This window comes from Rhyacophila brunnea, unplaced genomic scaffold, assembly GCF_057557595.1.
Source record: "Rhyacophila brunnea isolate RB1 unplaced genomic scaffold, BYU_Rbru_1.0 scaffold_14, whole genome shotgun sequence".
Taxonomy (NCBI): domain Eukaryota; kingdom Metazoa; phylum Arthropoda; class Insecta; order Trichoptera; family Rhyacophilidae; genus Rhyacophila; species Rhyacophila brunnea.
Window position 1 is genome coordinate 2,920,584 of NW_028232796.1, and position 12,378 is coordinate 2,932,961.

Here is a 12,378-nt window from a genome sequence, read left to right on the forward strand (position 1 = left end):
TACCTACTCTTATTTCGTTTTTTCACCTTGTTCTTTTTTGAAATAGTTTTGTTTTTTTCCCGCCAACTGTAGCCAACGACCATAGAGATAATAACGATTATTATTTGTTTGTTCTGTAGTCAACAAGCGTCCGGATGATATATTTGCAGCGATTGGTCCAAAAACAAAGCCGAACGCAGTGCGTTAACCGGAAACTGTCTCATTTAATCACTATGACGTGAAATAATGTATTATTCGACCCATTTTCCAAAGGGAATACGTAATTGTATAGAATCTATAAAATTCTCCGGCTAATGTTCGAGGCTCAGTCATTAATTACGTCTATGATTGCACAGTGGAATATTGCAGATAGAGTGTATGCTCCGAATAATGGCATCTGCATTGTTTTCTAACGAACGAGTAGAAGTAATTCCATTCGTCTGATAATTGTATCATTGAGTAATGAAATATTAATATCTTTTAAGATAAAATATATCGCAGATACTAAAAAAAGATTCTTTATTGAGTTAGAATATCGTAGTTCCTAATTAAGTGTCAATTTTGTAATAAAATAATTTTTCGTACGTTTGCGTTACTAGTGGCGAATATAATATAAGCAAGCCGTTCCTATACGATTGATTTGAAACATGTGAATCAGAGGATGCCCATGAAATAGTTGTACCAGCCTTTATGCGGATGTTTCATGTCTGATTTATAATATGTCATGGCAAAAACTATGTTTCTACTCAGCCAACGTCATTTATAAACACTCTGCTCACAGGAACAAGTCATATTAGGGTACTTCAGGAGGGAGTCTTATGTTCAAATTGTAGTGACTCATTTAGAAGGACTAATCTCGAACAAGATGAACGTATCCTTTATAATTTAAATGGCGTTGACTGCCGACAATAATGTAACTATACAATATATTAAATTTGATAAATCCAAATATATTATGGTATTCATCACTTATTTTACACGATTTAATAGGGATGTGTTATAAGGATCGCAATTTCATTCGTCCGCTCAGTTAAAATGTCCCACCAAACGGACGAAAAAGATAATGTTTAACTTGCATAAGCTTCGTCTAATATATTACGTATAATAATATAACCTGATATTGAGGATATACTCCATCACAATATAATTCATAAGTAACTTTAATAAATCTTAGTCCATATTATAATATAATAGGTATTATATACATCTTAATGAAAAAATCATCAATATTTCGATCTTTATCCACGCAGGTAGGTATATGTCTAACTATTTTCTGCTTTCAAAATTATTCATAAAATCAAATCAAAATAACGCAAATTTGATTATTTTTTTGTATCATTGCGATAATTATTATTTATTTCGTAATCCAAAAAATAAAGCCTATCGTATGTCACTGATATAGTTTTATATCATTAATTGTATCTTTATCTATTACTTGGGGCTGTGCGGCTGGCAATGCACTCCCTATCAATGTAGACATTTTTAGCAATGCAATATGTATTTTGTCTTTAAAATTCTATTATATAGTTTAATTTGTATTATTATTGAATTATTGTTGTTTTTTCTAGTATTTGTTTTGCTATACAAACCAAACCAATAAAACTATTTTTTTGTTTTGTTTTTTTCTCTACTAATTTGATCTATCTGCACTTTTTATTCTAAATATCATGTTGTGAACATCTTGAATTAATAATTTGTTATGTGCCTTGGTTTAATAAAAAAAATATTACTTAATTTATAAATAGTTATATAATAGTCAGTCATAAGACTCATAAGTCATAACACAGTGAGCGTGCTCTACATCAGTCGATTGCAAAATTCTACTAGAGACATCATTTTTTTAGCGTTGGCATTTAATGATACATCGGATGGGACAGCCTTGTTGAGATAATTCTCTCGTAATACACCGCTAACATAATTAGTGTAATTATGTTTTATGGAAGGTTGGTTACATGTTCTCATACTTTTTAGCAGAAATTCCATTTAATTGTCTGTGATATATTTAAAAAAATATTTTATCAGTGAAATCTAAATAACATAGATCATATAGCAGTAAACACGTCTTCTTCTTTATCTGAATATGATCACAATTATTATTCTTGGAGTTATTAACTTTTATATTTTCAATTTTATTGACATTTAAGACTGGCTTGTTAGATAGGTACGTAAATATTCTGTTTTATGATGAATTTCAATTGTGCGGTTGACCTATTCGTATTTTATATCAACATTAATACATTTTTGTTTCATATTTTTTATATAAAAAAATGTTATATTGGAAATTATATTTATTCTGAAGTTCTTAGTCCAAAATACTCGTAGTTTACAATATCTCATACTATGATGTATTAGTTTATTACGAGAATTTCACTTATAACAAATTGTATATTTTGAAGGAATTTTTCACTGCCTTATTTATTTACACAAACACAATAAAATTAAGTGAATTGCATCTCTCTTAAAAGAATCACGTACTAAAAACTAGACTTCTCTCAGAAAAGACATTCTTTTCACTGTGTCATAAAAAGTAGAACACTAAACTATTTCAACCCATATAAACAAAAATAGTTTTCCCTTTTGACTTTCTTATCCTTTCCGTGCTCTAGTAACTTCTACTTTGTACACAGAGGGTACCAATAGATTTTTGACTTAGTTCTTTCTTTCGTTTCATTATCATTTGATTATACCTACATTATTGTAATAGGTAGGTATATATTTCTACGAAATAAAAAAAACAAATTTTATTTCCAATTTTATATGTCATTTCCGTAGATGTTATTAAATTGTTTGTATATTTTTCATGGTAATATTTTTTGTCATATTTCCTGAATCATCATCATTATACCGCAACAATCGTGATGAATAATCATTTTTAAAATGACAAGGGTATTATGATTCAATGCTTGATATAAAATTATAACTACAATAAAATGTAAGTATACATAATAAAAATTAGATGAAAAGGCAGAGTTAAGTCCCATGTGATATAAATATTTTTCAAAAATATTTTTGTAAATCGGTACCTATTATTGGCATACGGTGTCTTTTGAGATCAGACATGCTCTTCAAAATCATATGTTTATATTGAAATTACAAGGGGTATTATGATACGCCTATCAATAACAATTTCGTCACGCTGGATATTCAAATTTTGATACACCTACATTATTTCTACCGAATGCTTTTCAAAACAAATGTATGTGCTATTTTCACAACAATGGAAACCCGAGAACCAAATAGCCCGTCCCACACCACATCATATTTTCACTCATGGGGAGCAGTACCTACAGGGCAGTTAAATAAAAATCTTGAAATAATTAAGGCAAGCACCACATAGACAGCATGTAGAGCCCACACGCCACCGGTACCTACCTATATTTCTGAGGTACCAATATCATAATCAATATTATACGAAACATTCATATAGCCTGTATTGTCTCACGTGTTGAGAAAAACACCCCTAAGTGCGGATTATATGTTGGTATAAACTATAAACTCACGAGCAGGGAAAACTGTCACGGCTGACCTCTCATTCTATCTGTTCTCTTCGATATTAACCCGCCGGTACTTGTTCGTTTAACTGCCAACTGGTCCGACATCCCCACGTAATATCGGAGGAGGGCAGTTTCGCCAACTTTGTCTCTTCTCTTGGTTGGTTATATTCTTGCGGTGCATGTTCTGGTCACTGGCCAGTGGGGCTCAAGTTTGATATTTAGATAAAATTAAACAAATCTCACAGATATTTTTTTTCATTGAATAAATAATAGGGAATACGGTATGGTTTAAATAATCATTCAGCATGTATTCTTCTTATTATGCCATCCCTTAGTGGAGGTCGACCACCATCAAGGCGATTTTAGATTTGTCGTCTGCTACCCGTAACAGTTCAGTGGAACTGCACTCGTACCGATCACGGAAGTTCTTAAGCCACGAAATGTGGCGCCGTCCTCTGCTACGCTTGCCATTGATTTTTCCTTGAAAGATAAGTTGGGGAATACTGTACTTTTGTCCTATCATAATACAGCCGAGGTACTGTAGTTTTCTGGTTTTGATACTACGTAGAACTTCTAAGTCCTTCCCCATTCGATTAAGAACTTCAACATTTGTCACCCGGTCAGTCCAAGAAATTTTGAGGATGCATCTATACAGCCACATCTCGAAAGCTTCAAGTCTCCGTGACATCTCGTGGTTTAGCGTCCATACTTCCATACCATAGAAAAGAGAATTGAGAGAACATAATAACGTATGTGGGTCACACGTTCGATTGGTTCGCTCTTAATGACAAAATTTGTGTTGGTGTCTGGTGTCGCTATTTTTGATACTAGTATTTCTAATGATCATAATGATAATAATAATGTCCCTAAATTTGTAGGTATGTAGTTATTTAAACTTAACCTACATCACTCATTTTACATATCTAATTGAATTTTATTATATTTAATTTTTAACCATATCACTAACAAATTTGCATGAAATAATAATACCTATATAAATAAATACAAAAAAATTACCCTATAGTAGAATATGTGCTAGTGATATACCGTAGTACCTATAATAAATTAAGCAAAGCATTTCTGTGGAACGTGTATCGATTTGTCGAAGGGTAATCGTGAATCAGTTTAATATAAAGATAGACGACACCATCTAGCGAAAATTTATCAAAACATTTCGTATTTTCATACCACAAAATAATAAACGATCATTCGACAGCTCATTTAAAATAGTCTTATCTAACAACTACGGCTTAGCTTATGTAGGTCTATCATTTACAGAGATACCAAAAATTTATTCTGTACGTCGAAAGTATGACGTCATCTCTCATAAAATACATCATTTAAAGTCTGCATACAATTTTATATCGTTGTATGTGAAATTATATCAATACTAAAATAATTTTACTGTGTGCACTAGTTTTTAATTTAGTTCTCTGAAATATGCACTCTTCGTCACTGAGATATTGTACAACTGATGAAAGTATCGTATAAATGTCGTACGTTTCCGTGAAATACTAGTTTCTAGCTTTTCAATTCATTTTCTGTGCGACGCAATGCTGTTAGGTACTTAACTAACCAGTGGCGGCGCATAGCGTGTCGGTGTAGCAATATATCCGGCTCGCGCGCGATTTTGCGCGTTGAATTGTTTTTCTTTTGGCCTGACCGCGCGCAGATAATGCGGTTGCCTTGGCAACGCCCCGCTTCTTATTTCATGGCAGCTTTTGGAGCGTTTTCCTTTAGGGTCGGTTAGGAATTGTCGCTCAGTGTGCCGACTGAGTGGAAAATACAAAGTTAGTCATTAAAAGTTTGCAACATAATAATACTCATACAATCACGATAATATTAAGTATGCTTTTTGGTGTAACTATCACATTAGTGAAATGCATTATTTTTTGACGCATTTATATCATACTTAAATGATCCTACATAATTTATATACTCATCACTCAAAGCTTCGTTTATTTTCTTTTCATATTAAAATGTACGTACTATGTTGCTGAACCAAAAGTGATCCTCATCAATGCCACGCAAATCGAGCGGGTCGACAACTACATTTATCTCTGGAAAAAATTATAATTAGCGGAGGGGAAGTATATGCCCACAGGCCTAGGATAGGATTGCTCACAGAACCAAACCGACACAGAGCACACTTGGAAACCTGCATAGTATTTTCAAAAACGTGTCCGGAAACTTGTACGTATGCAGTTCGCCGTATCACACTTCACCATGAAATTTTGTATCGGAAACATATGGCCGTATATTAAAGACGGTCCAAAATTTTTTGGGTCGTATAATACTGACATAAAATTCATGTCTGAATAAAACACGGTTCTTGTCGGTTTACAGGAAGACAACAGAATACAAATTTTGAAAATAGCCGATATACTGGATTATTTGTTAGATTAGGTTAGGTAAGGTTTGGTTTGATTTTCATTCTTGAATTCATGAATTTTACAAAAATCAACTATGAAAATTAAATTAATATTCATATTGAATCTAATAAAATTGAAAACCATACTATAGTGTACGGTCATCTCTTTCCGATAAGAAAGCTCACAGCGAACTGTGCTATGGTGAAATGTTTTACGAACAATTATTTACATGCAACGCTTCAAAAATGATCTCACATAGTGCTTAAATCGTCGTGTTCAGTCAACATATGATACCAGTGCTTAAGTCTGCATATTATGAAACACGGACCCTCAATGTAAGTAAAATCAAATTGCACTGAGAGATGCATATTTTGTATAAGTCGGAAAGATAACAGAATGTACCAATAGATAAGGAAGTAGACAAGAGTACGCGATGTGATAGATGTTGCCAAACTGATGAAATGGTATGGGCCGGATATATCACTTTGCGAGTGGACAATCATTGGTACCAGGGTTACCTAAAAACTCGCTGGATCGACGACATCGTTAATTTCAGCAAATGTACCTAGCAGCAAAGAACTAGGAATCGAGAAGAGTAAAAAAAATTAGAAGAAGCTTTCGTCAAGCAGTGTATTGAACCCGGTTGATGATGATGCTGATATTGTACTACTGAACTATTCTAATATTTTTCTAGATTGTATTGTAGTCTGTATATTAAAATGGAAGATAATGATAATAATAATGAAGAAATTAAGAACGGAGAAAAAATTTACATCTTATTATCGATAAAGGTCGATTGTACAATTTATTCAAAAAATACAAAACTAAAGATATGAATATTTTTTTAATAAAACAAAGCTTGTCTGATTTATAAATGCTCAAGTTAGTTAGTATTTTATTAATCATTCTAAAAATGAAATTGGAATCGACCTTTTAGACATTTAGTCGTGTTGTGTAGACTGTAGATATATAATAATACTACAGAGCATTATCCCTATACTAAAATAGTTAGTCAAAATAGTTAAGTTCAATTAGATACAAATAAAAATGATCCTAAGTTAAAATGTCTTTTAAATTCAAATTTGAAAAATCACGTACCATAAATAATTTTAAAACAATGAATTTTTATAGTTTTCACGGAAATGAATCAACTCCTATCCAATATATCAGCAAGATTGAAAGAAAAGTAAGTACAAAAGTGTTCAGAGCAAGTTTAATAAAAATAATGATAAAAAATCTTTTTTTCTTTTTGCATGGCGTGTTGCATCAGCTGGTATCTTTATAATCTGAAAGGGGTGGCATCGCAGTAAGGGAGGTGCAGGAATGTATCTTTATAGTTTTACGCGGTGGCTGTGGGAAAGACGTAAAATAAATACACGTCCCGTCTTATCTAAGGGAATGTATCAAACCGACCCAAGACAACCCCTTGCAATGGATCTAGTCCTGTCACTAAGGAAAGTGTCGTCAAGAGGGAAACGCTAAGTTTGTGTGAAACTTAACTTTGCTACTGTTTGTTTTGTCTAGTGTAGTTTTTAGAAATAAGTTTCTGACCAACAAGACTAAAGCTTGTATATATTTTATTATGTTACATGATAATTACATCACACGTGTTTTGGTTCCTTTATAAAAATATTTCACAATATAATTTACAAATAATATTTAATTAATTATTTAATTTCAATAATCAATTCAATATTGTATAGCGACAGGGTACACCTAACTACAGACTAATAACCAAAAAATCTATTTATAAAAAGCACTGCTGTGGCTTCAACACCTGTTAATGAATTTTCATCAGCTTGGAGGATATTTTTTTATAATATCTAAGTACACTATAATGAAAAAAAAAAATTAAAATCTGCAACGTTCTTCTTCTTAGTTTTTTTTTCAAGTGAAAATTTGCGCGTAATATATACTTCCCGTAGGTAGGTAGTACCTACCTCTATCTACCAAGAAAAATTAAATTCGGTGAAAGTACTCAATTTTGAGGTTTAATCGACTTTTTTGTTAATGACGTAATTGATCTAAAACCTTCACTATTTGATTTATATTAGACAGTTTCCAATATATGAGTGTCGTCATTCTAATTTTCGAGATAATGAACATTAACAAATTACTTCTTTACCGTGTTCGATCTTTTTGGAAAAAGTAAGACACCCAGCAGGGTGAAACGCATCAGAGAGTATTATAAGAACCATTAGTTAAAATTTGTCGTAATTAAGTATTGTACATTTAGCATAGTAGTATATGTGCTTGGGCCCGATACTCGAGAGATGTAGGTTCGTTTCCTGCGGGGTATCTTACTTTTTTGAAAAAAAAAATTTTCTGTTGGTTTTAATATATCTTCTCAAAAGTGTTTTAAAAATTATGTATTTTCAATAATTAGAATGACATTCTTAAATCTTATGAATTATTCGTTAAATAAAAAAAATAGTTAATAATAATAATATTATAATTTAGTCGAAAACAAATAACATTGTCGCCAACAGCGTCATGATCATTAATACGAGTAATTTGGAATATCATTCTAAAATCGCGTATTAAACTTACATTTTATATGTTTACTTATAATAATTTTCTATGGAATTTTTGCCACTAGGTAGGTTTATATATATAAAGCATATGGGGTAATATAACTGTGCCTGGTAGGTATAACCTCGTTCACATCATTATGAAAAATCTTACAAGAAAAAATATTATTTTATGTCGCAACTTCGACAATCACAAACATTTTTCCTCGGACTCTCAGGAGTATTAATATAATAAAAAAGGGTGAAAATGTCATATAACCCCATGACTTTGATTGACTGCTTTCCTACTAGAGACCGTCATAACCCAACTAATGGCCAGCGCTGTTCTATCACTGTGGCCGGTGGCTCGGGATTTTCCTGGACTTACAATAATAATTTATCTCTCTTTCTCAAAGTCCCGCCTTCGGTTGTAATATTTATTAAGGAATAAGGGCCATTTTGCTTGTCTACGCCAGATTTACTAAACATTTTTCGTATACAAATATTCCCAATCACAACGAAAATAACCCAAGTCAATATGTAGGTTAAATTGAGACTTTCACGGTTGACTGGTGGTTGTTATCGTATTTAGTTTTTGGGCTGTCACCGTATGTATTTACTTGATTTTTGTTGACATTTCTGGCATGTTCTATAGTTTATATACCTAAAACGGTCCAATCTGCATCGAGTCCAAAATATCAAGGTAAGAATGGAAAACAGCACACATGATGTTAATAATATGTCCCTAAGCATTTATTTATTACAAAAACAATAGGTAGGTACATAATATGAAGTAAAATAGATTGTTTAATATGTCACAATATACATACAGTACAAATTAAATAAAGTATACAATAATAATTATAATTACTACTTAGTGATGTGGAATATATTCAATAGATCACAACTCAATTCTCAATGAAAAACAATACAGCAAAAATTGCTCAGGAACAACAGGTAAAAATCAATGTTCTTAATTTATATAATAATAAATTTTTTTAAATACTAATTGGCGCCAAATATTCATTATCAATTAAATTTGAAGGGATATAAATAAAATTACGAGTATCACTTTAATTCTTCCACCCTGTTACGTCCCAACATTCGGGCATAGGGCAAGCACAAGTTGGCGCCACTTCCCTCGGTCCATCGCCAACTCTTGCGCCTCCCGCCATGTCAGACCTGCAGCACGTAGGTCGCTCTTGTAGCACCGCTACAGGGTGAGGGAGGGCCGGCCACGGCGACGGAACCCTTGAGGCTGTGCCACAAGGGTATGAAGTGCCGCACTCTTTGGTGGCATCCGGAATACGTGTCCTAGCCACGTAAAACGTCTCTTCGTGATAACTTCAATCACCGAAGGCTGTTGTGTCTGCTCACGAACTCGGGTGTTTGTAACGCGGTCGTACCAATGTAACCCTAAGATTCGGCGCAGACATCGATTCTCAAAGCTCAAAAGCTGTCAAGGCTGTATTCTGTGAGGACCCAATGTCGTTTGTTTAACGCGTGCGTGCTACCTGTGCTCCTGTATGGCTGTGAGACATGGCATTATACTAAGCTTCAATAATCACTTTAATTAATTTCCTAAATATAATGAAATACTATCAGGAACGGTTTAATCCTCATAGTAGGGGCGGCTCTCGTAGTGCAGTGCGTAAGGCGCTTGCCTTCCACCCGAGAGTTCCTGGGTTCGATTCCTGGTACAATCACAAACACCCAGGCTTTGAGACAAACACATAAATATTGTGTGTCCTGAAAGCCTGGGTGTTTGTGATTGTTCAAAATTACTAACAACCACCATGTACGAAAAAGCAAGGACATGGTTATTAATAATTCTAAAAAAAAAATCCTCATAGTAGGACATTTTTATCAAAATTCTAAAAAAAATTGAATTTGAATTTGGCTGTAATGTAAATGTAAATATTATTGAAAATTCTACAAGGAACACTTGAAACGTTATTTACCGAAAAATAAAGTTATCAATACAAAATTACTATATTATTATAATGGCAGTTGATTATTAAATATTGTTTTGCTAGCACAGTAATTATCGTATATTTTTTTTATAATAACTTGCCCAATTTGTTAACTTGCTGAGTTAGCGACGATTGTTCGGGGTAAGAGTGCACTATCCCGTTAAACATCTCATATTCACTCAACAGTGTGTCGATAACTCCCTACGTGGAGTTTTCACTTCACTTAGGTTTTCAGCTCGCGTACCAAGCAGTAAGGACCTCTGGCCTCTGCGATAAATGAAGACTTTTTGACAACTTGCGGAAAGCGTAATGGGACTTTTTATCGCCGCTTACTTTACTTTAAATGACATTTTTCCACCGCTGACCCCATTTTGTCCATTCGGGCAGGCCATTTTGCAACCGTTTTCTCGATATTATCGTTTTATTAGGGGCATTAATCAGCCGATACGTCGTATTTATAGATTAGGTAATTAAAAATGCCCATTATGCCAACGTATTTTGCCAACAACACTAAAATGGCGGCGTTGGTTATTACGGAAAATGAGAAAACTTCCGCGAGAAGCTTTTCTCGACAAAATGGAAAATTAAGTAAAAACAATTAAGTTCGCATGCTTAGGTTACCCAAAGGCCTTTAGATATTTCCATTAAAGGTAAAAATATCCACTAAATCTTTTCTTATGTGCGTGTGCGCGAAACCCGAGAGATGCAGGTTCGATTCCTTACTTTTTTCAAAAAGATTTTTTCTCTTGGTTTTAATACCTATATCTATTATTTTCTCAGAAGTGTTTTCAAAAATTATGTATGTTCAATAATTATAATGTTACATTCTTAAATCTTGTGATTTATTCGTTGAAGAAAAAAGTATTAAATTAAAAATTATTATAAAGTTCAAGGAAGCTACAGCACTAAAATATATTGGAGTGATCCGTGAGGTTAATTAAAGTAATACCTATTTTGATTTAAAATACAAAAGTCGATAGCCAATCGTAGCTTAATTTAGAAAATACTTGAGAGTGTATCATAAGAACCATTAGTTAAAATTTGTCGTAATTAAGTATGATACCTTTAGCAAAGTGGTATATGTGCGTGTGCGCGAACCCCGAGAGATGCAGGTTCAAATCCTGCGGGGTGTCTTACTTTTTTCAAAAAGATTTTTCTATTAGTTTTAATTTTCTCAGAAGTGTTTTAAAAAATGATGTATTTTCTTTTAATTATTGGTACCTAAGTACATATTATAATGTTTGAAGCTTTCACGGTTGTTTTTTATGGTAATAGATTTTTGGGTTTCCACCGTGTGTACTTCCTCCTTCTTTACACGACGTTTCGGGCTCGTTGCAGAAGCCATTATCAAGATATGATGGCCTCTGCAGCGATCCCGAAACGTCGATGAAAGAAGGAAGAAGTACACACGGTGGAAACCCAAAAACATATTACGACCTAAGTACATAGTAGTTATATTTTATATTCTTCCGAAACGTCTGGTTACCCTATGTAATTATTACCTCCTGAAGCAAGTTTCAGTTTATATAAGTGTTATGTTTTATGCAACAAGAGTATGTGTTAATTAATGTACAGGACAAGTACATTCCTTACATCACTAATTATTACCATAATAATATGTTATTTTCAGCCATTAGCCATAGCTTTAATCCCGGTTTCAACCAATATCTATGGTAATTTACATGTCGTTAGTGTTATTAGGCTTTTATTAAAATATTAATTTTATTAATTTGGTAAGTGATATATAAAAATATTAATTCATTGTTTTTTTCGTTTGTTTCAGGTCAGTCTCACAGAGTCATATAACACTACAATAAGTAATTATCTCAACCTGTTATTAGTAAGTAAAAAATAGTACCTAAAAAATTATGCATCGGTATTGCTATGTTAAAACTAAAAAAATGTAACTTTATCGTAGAATAACTCTTGCTGATGCACTTTGAGAGGCTAAAGATAACAGTTTAAATAATATTACTACATTAATCCACTCAGTATTCCCCAATATGTCCCTAACACCCTAAGCCAAGCACATAGTAAGTTATTGGTTATA